General features: G+C 36.1%; 1 protein-coding gene across 1 annotated transcript in view; it reads left to right on the forward strand.

The window, feature by feature from the left end:
- brd4 (bromodomain containing 4) overlaps nt 1-12,431 on the forward strand; it is a 59,728-nt gene that overhangs the window by 3,887 nt on the left and 43,410 nt on the right. The window contains exon 2 of the mRNA XM_051106314.1: nt 5,805-5,938. The gene's annotated coding sequence lies outside the window, so the exon portion shown is untranslated. The remainder of the gene's footprint in view (nt 1-5,804; nt 5,939-12,431) is intronic.

Raw genomic sequence — 12,431 nt, forward strand, 5'->3', positions numbered from 1 at the left:
ATCTTGGAGGGTGAGGATTTTTTTTTTTGCTCAGTCAACTGTGTCACCACCTGCAAACGAATAGAAGTGTCTTAACCAGCCCCCTGAAGAAACACCCCAATTAAAGACTCACTTCTGCATGGCAGCCACTGTGAATGTGTGTCATCTTTATAGAGGACAGAGAACATCTCATTCCTTAGCAGAGTTTAATGATGAAATGGGCTTAATACAGTGCAACAGTCAGGCTCCGGAAGTGTAAAATATAGGGAAATCGATTTTTAACGATAACTAATAATGATAACTATATAATGATAGCCTTTAAAGACAGACCTTTTGTTAGAGCCATCAGGTCACAGCAGAGCCCCTGTTAAAAAAAAAAAACTACATTACCGATGATTCCACCGATCACAGAGCAAATCACGCCAAACGTGCACTAAGCTCCACCTACTTTCATGAAGCACTGCAAATGATGCAACTTTGTTGATTTTCAAAGCACTTACATATTTAAATGTGCTTATATTTTGAAAGCATTGTTTCTAAATATATAAGCAACTAGGGGTCAACCGTTATGTGACCCTGGACACCAAAACCACAAAACCTGTCTTAAGTAGCATGGGAATATTTGTAGCAATAGCCAAAAATACATTGTATGTGTCAAAATGATTTTTCTTTTATGCCAAAAATCATTAGGTTATTAAGTAAAGATCATGTTCCATGAAGATGTTTTGTAAATTGTCTACCACAAATATATCTCAACTTAAATTTTTTTATTAGTAATATGCATTGCTAAGAACTTAATTTGGACAATTTTTAAGATTATAACAAATCAAGTAGACAGACAACCGATATTGTGAACTGTTTTATATGTTTGGTATAAAAATGAAAATAATGTCAAAATTAAGGTTAACAAGGGCTCTGACAAAAACTTTCCTCAAATGCATTTAAATTATTTTATAACCATAAAAATGCTTAATATCGTGTTGATAATTGGCTGGGAGCAATAATTGGTCAACCCCTATAATTAACAACTTTAAATCTAGTTTTTCCATCAATTAATTCCTATGTCATGGACAATGGTTCATGGGATTGTAGAACTTTTTAAGTAGACAGTCTTGTGCCTTTGTTTTTTTTGTGTTTTACAACTACTTTATGCTTTAAATAAAAGTTTTAAAGCTGAAAACTTTAAAATCCCTGTGAGAAATGAATGGAAAAAATATATATGGAACCTGCAACACTGAAAAGTGGGCGGGCAGTATTGCACTCAATTAAGTAACTTGTTTCATGTTAGTGTTGCTAATACACAGGGACTGTAACCTCTGTACCTTTCATGCTATGTGTACACAGTCCTCAGGCAGCGTAAAGTGCACAGAGATAGCAGGGCAGAGGTCAGGCCAGATGCTGGAGGTTACACACAAACAGTGTTAGATATGTACGCATGTCTCTAGGTCAGAGTCTTCAGACCACTTGTTTGCTGTTTGCTCGTAACTTTACAGGATCTTGCGGAGTATAATTGAGCTGTTGATGGGTGGAACGCCTCTGTGTGCATGTCTGGTTGTTTTCCCCTCCTCACAGTTTTTGTTGCCATAGCAACTCCATCACTGGCCTCATTTAGGATGTGACCTCTGAATGGGGGAGCAGGAGTGAATGGATAGCAGACAAGATAAGCACATTTTCTTGTATCTGTGCTTCATTCCAGTATGTGTATAGTATCTGGAGTACTGTTCTTTGCACTGTAAGTCAGATGCCAAATTCTCCTGTATTTGGTTACGGTTACAAGTAAGGGTGGGCGATAAACCGGTAGACACGATTAATCAGTAGAAATTTGTCAATGTTAGTGATTTTGGACTATCGTCTGTATCGTGGTTACACTCACATGTGACGTTGCTATGCTACGTGGTCAAGAAAACGCATCGTTTGCAAGCATTTTTAAGTATTGCAGTTTGAAAACAAGTGACGTAATCAGCATTGAAAGAGAACTCGTTTCTTTATATGTGTGTGCTGTCTAAGAGGTGCGTGCACGTGAATATTGAATTATTTTATAATAACGATAAAGTCTAGTTGCTAACATATTTCTGTGTGTGACAGTACGGAGTGACATGCTGAAGGCGGACGTAAAACTAGTATATCGCTAAATGGGGAGCTGCAATCTGAAACTGGTTTGGTCAAAACTGTGCAGTGTGACAAAAATCGGTCAGAGCCTTAAATAACATTAACTGTTACTAGTAGCAAGTGTGCAATGCAGATTTGAGTCTGTTTACAAACCTATTGTCCGACAAAGATATCATTTATTGACATGCTTTTTCTCCAAATTAACTTAATAACATAGTGAAGTGTTTGAAATAACCTTTTGCGATCAGACGTGGCTTCGTATCACAGAATGAGGCAGAAATCATAGTATAGTTTTATAGTATTATAAAGGCTATGTCGATTAGCATTGCATTATAAATATACTTTATCCTTATAAAAATACCTAAAATTGCTTGAAGAACACATACGATTGCTACAATATATGGTTCGTCTGTTTATTGTCTTCAAGTTTCCTCAGTTAAAATTCCTCTATCTGCGTTTTATTCAGCTGCAGCGATAACTGGATTAGAGATTCCTGAAGTGTTGTCAGTACTACTACTTCTACTATAAATCATATGTGGAGTTTCAGCGCAAGGGCGCCCTCCGGCTTCCGAATGTGAAAGAGCTTTATTGCCAAGTGTGTTTCACACACGAGGAATTCGTCTTAATGTTAGGAGCTTCCAGTACAGAAAGTACAAATAGTTTGATTAACATTCCAGTGAATTAAACAGTCCTTACATTACTTGTGTACTCGTAATGCCTACAACACCCTATTTTGGGTAAAAATAGTAAAGATAATACTTTTCTCTAAAGAAAGAGATTTCCATGAATTATCGTCATTGATATCATTATCCCAATAAATACCAGAAATTATCGTGGTAAATTTTTAAGCCCATATCGCCCATCCCTAGTAAACAGTCATTTCGGTGTGAAAAGAAAACTCATGTAACAGTATATTGGATCTGGGCAGCTCTTAAAGTGACAGCAGTCTAATATTCTTGCTGTCTGTCATTCATCAGTGTTTCCCCTGCCATTATATTAAGGGGGTGCCCTGCCCCCCTTTGAAGGTCAAGTTTATTTTATTTAATTTTATTTTCTATATAGCACCAGAGTCATTTTAAAGTTACCTTTCCTATAGAACAGGTCTATACCTTGTTCTTTCATTAAACAAACTAAATGGTCTTATGTTATTTATCTTATTTACACAACGACATTTCATTTTAGTCTCTACATGGATGCGCGTCTACAATTTCTCCTAAATTCCGTTTTTATGAATGGTTTTCGCAGACTCTGTTCATAAACATGAAATTTACACTATAGCGCAGAATGCCACAGAATTTGTACATTTTTGGATGAATAAATCAAAATTGGGTCTGTCACTCAGTTTGAATCGTGATATGGACTAGTGTTTGTGGATATTAATATGGTTTAGGCTCTGTATGTATGAATGGCGGGAACATTGTTTTGTTTACTACACAAATACTGAAGCACACGTGAGGCTCGCAGTGATCTGCGTCTCATTATATGACGACATGAACACATGAACTTCATTTCCAGAGCTGCTGTGAGAGTCATTTCATGTGAATTTTACTGTTTCATTTAAAAAAAACTAGCATCATATTATACTGCATACACACAGAAACTTAACAGCAACCTGTCAAAATAAAAGTATGGTTTAACGTGTAACAGAAATATATTACTCTTGTATAGTAAAATATACTTTATATATTTCTATTTCTGGCCAATTTAAATAAAACAATTAAATGATAAAAATAAATATTACCACCAGATGACTTTTCTTTTGATTATCAGATGAATAATCCCCCACCCCCCAAAGCTGTGAACCTAGGGGAAACACTGCAATATGTACAAGAAGCTGCAAAAGTCACAGGTGCAAGTGGAGTGCAAAAAACATGGTGGCATTAATTTTTATGTAAATATAATGGCCGATATGTTGCGTCACCAAAAATTGAGGTCATGTACATATGGGTCATTCTATAATTGTGGGTACATCTAATGTCAGTGAGGTATATTTTTAATATATTATTATCAATATAATGCCCTGATGCTTAATTTTCTAGTACACAATTATTTATTATTTTTTCCGATCACACTACTATATGTTGAAAAAGACATATCTTTTGTTCAAAAATGTTCATATCACATACAACCCTAGTATTCAGCTGCACGATTTTGTAAAGTTGCTCATTCTACTTTGCATTTAAGCATTTAAATTACCTCAAATATAAATTGATTTCATAGTTTTGCCTTCAGTTAGATTAGGTTATCAAGACATTTGGGTGTGCGCTTCAAAAATAAGTCTTTATTGTGATGTAACTTGTTATTTGTGTCCATTTTCAACTAAGGTACCCACTAGAAAACTCCCCTCAAAAAGGCATGGTTTGTCCCATTCTATGCATAATTTGCACAGTATGATGATATTTCCTCTAAAAGCACGTGGATGAAACATTAGAAGTTATATTATAGATTATAGTTATATTATAGATTACTAATTATAGAATGACCCATATATTGTGCGATAAGTCGATATATTGATTATTGTGACAGGCCTAATGGGAAGTACTGGTTGTAACTGTTATGTTAGGATCACAGAGATACTTTTTTGTTTTTTTAATATTTCGGATTATTTTTTTAAAAGTATGTGTGTTCCGTTTTTCATTTTCATTGTTTTAGTAATTTTATTGCATACATGTTTTTATCATTTTTTTTTATTTATTAGTTTATAGGTTAATAGGTTTCATTCAGTTTCAGTAATGTTTGTTAGTACTTAAAGTTAAACTAAATGAAAATAATGGAAAATAAGGAAAAACAAGGTTTTTATACTTTATTTCAGTTAGCATTTATTTAATGGCTTCAGTTAACTGCAGTAGCCCTGGGTTGATAAACGTACAGCTTGGTTCTTGTAACTTTATTTGCAATGTTAATTGCGTTTTGATTAAAGATTAAAAAAGACAGACTTTTTGCTTTTATGAATAGAATGCTGTAATTAAATGCGTGTTATATACGGTAAGTTTTTTTTTTTTTTTTATTTGACTTTATGGTTTAATTGAACGTGTCCACACTGATTGTTCTGTTATGGCAATCCTGTTTGTGTGTTTGCAGTTGTCTTAGTATAAAGTTTGATTAGTTTCCATGATTTATTACAGCTTGTAGCGATGATAGTTTGAGAGATATGGTGTGCGACGCTTTCTAATAAAAACCCATAAGGGTTGTATTTAAAAGATGTGTCAAGTGTAAAATAGTCCAGGTTTAAAAATTACTTCTGACAGTTATTTGAATGCAAGAACATGGTGTGAGAACATCCCGTAAGAAGTGCATGGGGTTAGGCCAACCCAAAACCAGCCTAATAATACAGAGCTAAAATTAAAGTTGTGGTCATTTAATCCACTTCATGATTCTTTGTCATGTTGGTTTTTAAGATTATTTTGCAAGTTACTGAACAGTACAGCAAAACTATTTTTAAAAATATTGCCCTGAAATAAAACCGAACGTAAAAGAATGATAGACTATTAAAGCCGTAGTGGGGGTGGGTAATATGACCAAAATATTTCACTTTATTTTATATTTCTTATTAAATTAGAACAAAAATGCTAAATGCAAACAGGGACAAAGTAATTGACGGAATTTTATTTATAAAAGACATCAAGCTACAGTCAATTAAATCATGTGCAGTTTAAATGATTGAAGAGACTTCAAACAAGTCACTCATGTGTGTGTCTCTCTCCGTCTGTCTACAGTAGCGTGATTGGCGTAGCCTGCATTTGAGCTGGTGACTTCTCTCTGGACGGCGTGAAAGCAGCTCTTCTGCTGAGTGCTCCTGGAGAAGATGTGTGCGCTCAGATAAGAGACTCTTCACACGAGAGACAAAAATGTGAGTCAATTCCCTGACAGCGCCTTCCATTCAGACCTGTCATAATTCCTGAGGGGTAATAAAAGCTTAATGCCTAAATAATGTCTGCCAAATAGGCTAATAGCTTCAATGAAAAGTGGCAGAATGGGTTGGGTTTGTCAGATCATGTCCTTGTCATCTGAACATTTCACAGCAAAAATATTAGGTACTTCAAAATGTGTTGATTTTCCCAAATGTGTGTTTTTCCCAAAGTTGTCACTTAACCACAACAAAAACTAATATGCTAATGAAGGCTCATTTTTTATTTATTAATTTATTAACTTAAATATTAAGACAATTGCATTAATGTGCTTTTTTTTAAATTTACAATGTTTATTAATTTAAAAAACATTATTATTAATTTTTTTGTTGTTATGCATTTATTTGGCTGTCATCACATCAAACCTAAAGATCTTTACAATGTTAATTTTGTTTACTAAATTAGAGACCACAACAAAAATGAGGATGCTAATGAGGCTTGAATATATTGTAATAAGTTAAATATGTTAAAACAATGACAGTTATGTAACATGAAAAATGTGCACGTAATGATGATAAAACATTAATTATTAAAGTAGCTTTATTATTTTTGTGCATGCATTTATTTGGCTGTTATCGCATGTAAAATTTTCAAAATGTTAATGTTTCCCATGTTTGTCATTATACCACAAAAAATGCTAATGAGGCTTATTAATTAGTTAAATATATTAAAACAATTGCTGTAATGTAAAAATGCACAAACAGTAATAAAAAACAAAACAGTATTTATTAAAGTAATAACTACTTAAATGTATTTGTTTATTGTTTGTTGTTGTGCATGAATTTCTTTGGCTGTTATCACAGCCTAAAGTTCTCATTTGTTTGTGACTGTCACTTAAACTACTGTTTACATACTGGTGACTAAAACATGTGGCGAATGCAGAAAGTGATTATGGCTTGTCTATAGCTGATAGACTACAAGCCTGGCCAACACAAAGAAAAACAATCTGATAGTGGGAATGCAGTAATGAATGTACACTGACCAAAATTATAAATGCAACACTTTTGTTTTTTCCCCCATTTTTCATGAGCTGAACTCAAAGATCTAAGACTTTTTCTATGTACACAAAAGGCCTATTTCCGAAAACCAGTCAGTATCTGGTGTGACCACCATTTGCCTCACGCACTTTTGCATAGAGTTGATCAGGTTGTTGATTGTGGCCTGTGAAATGTTCATCCACCCCTCTTCAATGGCTGTGCGAAGTTGCTGGATCTTGGCAGGAACTGGAACACGCTGTCGTGTACGCCGATCCAGAGCATCCCAAACATACTCACTGGGTGACATGTCTGGTGAGTAATGCAGGACTATGAGCATGCAGATGAGCTTCCCTGAGACTGTTTCTGACCATTTGTGCAGAATTTCTTTGGTTATGCAAACCGATTGTTGCAGCCACTGGCTGGTCTCAGACAATCTTGGAGGTGGAGATGCCGGAGGTGGATGTCCTGGGCTGGTGTGGTTACACGTGGTCTGCGGTTGTAAGGCCAGTTGGATGTACTTCCAAACTCTCTTAAACGCTTATGGTAGATAAATGAACATTCAATTCACGGGCAACAGCTCTGGTGGACATTCCTACAGTCAGCATGCCAATTGTACACTCCCTCAAAACTTGCGACATCTGTGGCATTGTGCTGTGTGATAAAACTGCACATTTTAGAGTGGCCTTTTAATGTGGCCAGCCTAAGGCACACCTGTGCAATAATCATGCTGTCTAATTAGCATCTTGATATGCCACACCTGTGAGGTGGATGGATTATCTCTGCAAAGAAGTAGTGCTCAGTAACACAGATTTAGACAGATTTGTGAACAATATTTGAGAGAAATAGGCCTTTTGTGTACATAAAAAAAAAAGTCTTAGATCTTTGAGTTCAGCTCATGAAAAATGGGGACAAAAACAAAAAGTGTTGCGTTTATAATTTTGGTCAGTGTAGTAGGCCACTAGCCTGCTACTAATACTGTAGAAAAACTGGTATGGGTAAATTACGTGGTACCAAATTACAGGTAATTCTGACATCATTGCTGTATTTTATATAGAACAATAGATTTCTGTGCAGAATAGCCAACTATTTAATATCAGGGAACTTTTCAAAAACCCTCAGGTGTTTCCGGCCTTGTCGCTCACGGCCCACTGCGCATCTTTCTTTATTCTTAGCTTTAGAAATGAGTTGCAGAAGTTTATTTTTAACACTGTCCTTGATCTTTTCAGTCTGATCTTAATGTTTGTTTTTTGCGTTTTAGTGTGGATTTTTTTTTTTTTTTTTTTTTTTTTGATGAATTTCTCGCAGTGACAGAGGTTCTTTTAGAAGTAAAAGTCTATTTATAATTGACAGTAAATTTGCAGGTTGGTGTGTGACCAGATTTGGAAAAAGCTCTGTGACAGTTTAAAGGGGTGCAAAATAGTTAAAGTCTAAAATCTCCCTCAGCAACTTGCCAATAGTAGACTAATAGTGGGGAAAAACTAGATGAACTAAAAAGCTACAGCGTGAGAGGACCGACACTTAAACCTCAAACTTCAAAACCTCAGACTTTTTTTCATTTAGGATAGTGAAAAAGATCATTTGCCAATAAAATTGTTCATCAGTTTCATAGGCTACGTTTAAACTAGTGCGTTTTTGTTTTAAAACGCATAACTTTTGCTATGGTTAAGCCTGTTCTTGCACTACTGCAGACCCCTTTTTTTTTTTTTTAGTTTTGTTGTGTTTCTGTGTAAATGGACCAAAACGGAGAGTTGTAAATGGTATGGATGCCCACACTCGCTCTGCATATCCTTGGTGATCGTGTAAACAATAACATCATGCTCATTATGAATGGTCATGTGACATGCGTTTTTGCTTGTGTAGTGCGAACGGAGATCATTTCTGAAATGCAGTGAAAATGCCAATGTGGACGAGCACTGTGTAAACAGGATTTTAGTGTATATGTGGATCAGTGGTATGTTTGCAGTGTTTGTTTCATGCACGGCATTTCTTCAGTTTTCTTCATTGCTAAAATCCTTTGATCCCCTTCTTGTTTTGGAGGTTTTAATCTGTTTGCTTAATGTGTCCTCAGTTAACTAAAGTGTACTTTAAGTATGTGTGGCAAATAAAAACAGCGCAGTTACAGTACAAAATAGTCATGCTTTTTTTGCGGACTTCTCCTTTAAGCTCAAATCATGCTAAAACAGTCTCTTTTTTTTTATGCTGCTAATGTACGTAAGTGCTTTTGAGTAAACAGACAAAGAGAATTGGCTCTTACCAATAAGGCGTGAGTTTCATATTGAGCGTTTTGGTTTCTCTTGTTCGTAAATGTACGAGGGACAATTCAATTCTGAATTCTTAAGTCTGCCATACTGAAGGTGCACCAGGCACCGCACGCATTTTCGGCTGTGCTTGAGGGCAGTGTTTGTTTGTATCTGCGTCAAAAATAGTTGACTTGTTTCTGCTTGTGCCCTTTTAAAGATGATCTGTATCCTCCAGAGGACACGTCTACTGCTGTGAGCGTGTTCGAGTTACGTCGAGTGCGTGCAGCGCAGCGGCTGTATGACAGGAGACAGAGAGGGGTCAAGGTGTCTGTTGGCGTTCGTGTGTGCCAGCGTATGGCTACTGTGTCATCGCGGGGCACGTCGCCCCAAACGACAGATGGGAGGGGTTCTGTCCCGTGTGCCACAGGAGGCTTACGTTAGTAGCAGATGGGGAGAGAGGAGAGCTCTTTTTGTGTGTGTCCTCTTCATTTCACTCAGTGGGTCACATGAAAGCCTTTCATTGTTCTGTTTTTTTTGTCTATCCTGTACTTCCCTCTTTTCTTCATGGCTTACTCTCACCTGCTCTAGCCTTTGTACTCTTCCCCGATGCAGACGCACATACACACACGCAGAGAAGATTACTTGTCCCTGTTCTCTCCAGCCAGGTCCCTGTTGGCTCGGGCTTCTCAAACGTTCAGATGATTAATGGGCTCAGAAGTCTGAAGGCGCTCGCCGCCGCCTCCTCATCCATTCCTCCCATCCCCCTCATTCTCTTCCTTCTCCCCCAAACCCATCTATGTTTGAATGCAGGAACACAAACACACACACACATAGAATCAGCCACCAAATGCTGATGAGGGTCGTCCCAGCCTCTCAGAGTTGTGCTTTGTCACTCGGGCAGCTGCTGTATTGTCTCGGGCTGTGTTGGGGAAGGCACGTGCTCTTCGGGTGGAGGGGTTGCCGCTGTTTGGCCGGGCTCTGGCGGGCTAGTGCGGCAGAGGGCTTCCTGATAGAATGTGAAATTGGAGGATGTCTCTTCCTCCCCCCAGCAATATACACAGCCTGAAGACACAGAAAACACAGATCTCACATACACACACCCCCACACACTTAAAGGAGTGGTGGAGTCTTGTGATGGGGCAGTAAAAGTGAGTGCAGATGGTCAGGGCTGGATAGAGGTTTACCTGGAATGTGAGGGGTTGAGGTCAAAGGTTAGGGTTCCTGTCCCCTCTGGCAGAGAGGAAGCACTATGTGTACAAGTTTTGGTTTGCTTGTAAGGGCCGAACGTCCTCAATATAGTGAAATATCTTGAAAACTGAGTTTTATATTTATAATTTCCACGAAATTGTATTTAACACTGATAAGAAATGTTTCTTGAGCAGCAATGTGGGAAAACAGACAGAATCGCAGAATGCAATGGTTAAAAAAATTGAATTTACTGTATAACATGGAATGTCATGGAATTTTGGATGAATAAATCAAAAGTAGGTCAGAGGAACTGAGGAAATAAATAAACAACATCTACAGAACTGTTCTCAGAGTACTTTGTGAGCATTTTACAGTTTCTTTTGAGGAAAAACTATACAAACAAACAGAGACGACAAAGTAAAAGTTTGGTCTGAACTTGAAGAAACTGTGACAGAAATATATTACTTTAAGTAGTGACATTACTACTACTACTACTACTACTACTACTACTACTGCTAATAAAATTATTAGTGCAGCATAATTTAAGGAATATTTAATGGTGGAATTATTTATCAGAATTTATTTACCAGAAAAATGTAAATACACAACACAGTATTTCTTAAATAAATAAATAATAAAAAACAATTTAGAGATGCTTTTGATTATTACAGTTTCTTAAAACCATTAAAATGGAATCAAGAAAATTAATGGAAAACACAAGATTTGTTAAAACAACAACAACAAAAAAAAAAAAAACGAGTAACTGTTTTTCATAGGGCTGTAAAAAATGTAATTTTTCTTAAACTTTTAATAAATTGCTGTTAAATTGTGTACGTTCTGTGATTTAATTTTTATTTAACATTCTAGAGTCTAGAAATTTTAAAACAGGAAAAAAAGGAATCCAGGGCAAATAAAGCGGAAAAAAAACTAAATTTGGTAAAAAATAAAACTGAATTTGAGACTGTATACTGGCTGCTTTTTGATGAATTTTAAATATAACAATTAAAATGGAGTCTACAACATTTAAAAAAAAAAAAAAAAAATTAATTGCTAAAAAAAAAAAACTGATTTTATGGAAAAATTTGTTTCATACGGCCTTAAAATGTGATTTTGGTTAAACTTTTATAAATTGCTACTCAACTGTGTAATTTTTGTGATTTCAATTAATTTTTTTAACAGAGTCTAGAAAAAATTAAAGTGGGAAAAAAACGAATCCACAAAAATTAAAATGGGAAAAAATTGAATTTGGGGGAAAACAATTATACAGAATTTAGGAAAAATAAAACCATAATATTAGAATGATTTCTGAAGGATCATGTGGCACTGAAGACTGGAGTAATGATGCTGAAATGAAACTTTGCATCACAGGAAGAAAATAGATTTTAAAATATATTCAAATAAACAGTTATTAAATGTGATGGCATTTCTTAATATTGCTGTACTTCTGATTAAATGAAAAAATGCATGACAGTGAATAGTGTTGTTACACAGGTGAAAATTGTGAGTTAAGGGCTCTTTAATATCACACACCTTCCCTCAATGCATGCAATTTGAAATGCTCTTCCTGTCTGTTGTATAAAGAGCACAGGTTATGTGCCAGTTTTAATACGCAGGGATTCAAATTTGAACCCCTTAACCGTAAGTATGAGTAATGATGTTTGCTTTAGCAAGCACCGGTAATTAGCGCTTAAAGACTTGAGGTAGTCGGAACTGTGGCACAGTGGTTAATTGCAAAGTATAATATTGAGCTGTGTTCTTCACCGACAAATAAAAGTAGCAAATGGCACAAAAGACAGAGGTAACAGTGTTTTGTCTCTGTGTCTGAACAGTGAAGGTTTGGGTTTATAAAGAGGTGGATGAGCTTACACCGGATTCCCCCCCCATCACATCTGTTCATCGACATTGTATCTGCTGTTGTGACCTCATCTCTATAGAGAACTGTCACTCTCACATGGCCCAGCACGACGCCCCGCTTTTATTCTCACTGGCACTCAATACGTGATAATTGCTCGTTAGCTTCTAATGTAAAT

The sequence above is a fragment of the Labeo rohita genome, chromosome 3 (assembly GCF_022985175.1).
Source record: "Labeo rohita strain BAU-BD-2019 chromosome 3, IGBB_LRoh.1.0, whole genome shotgun sequence".
Taxonomy (NCBI): domain Eukaryota; kingdom Metazoa; phylum Chordata; class Actinopteri; order Cypriniformes; family Cyprinidae; genus Labeo; species Labeo rohita.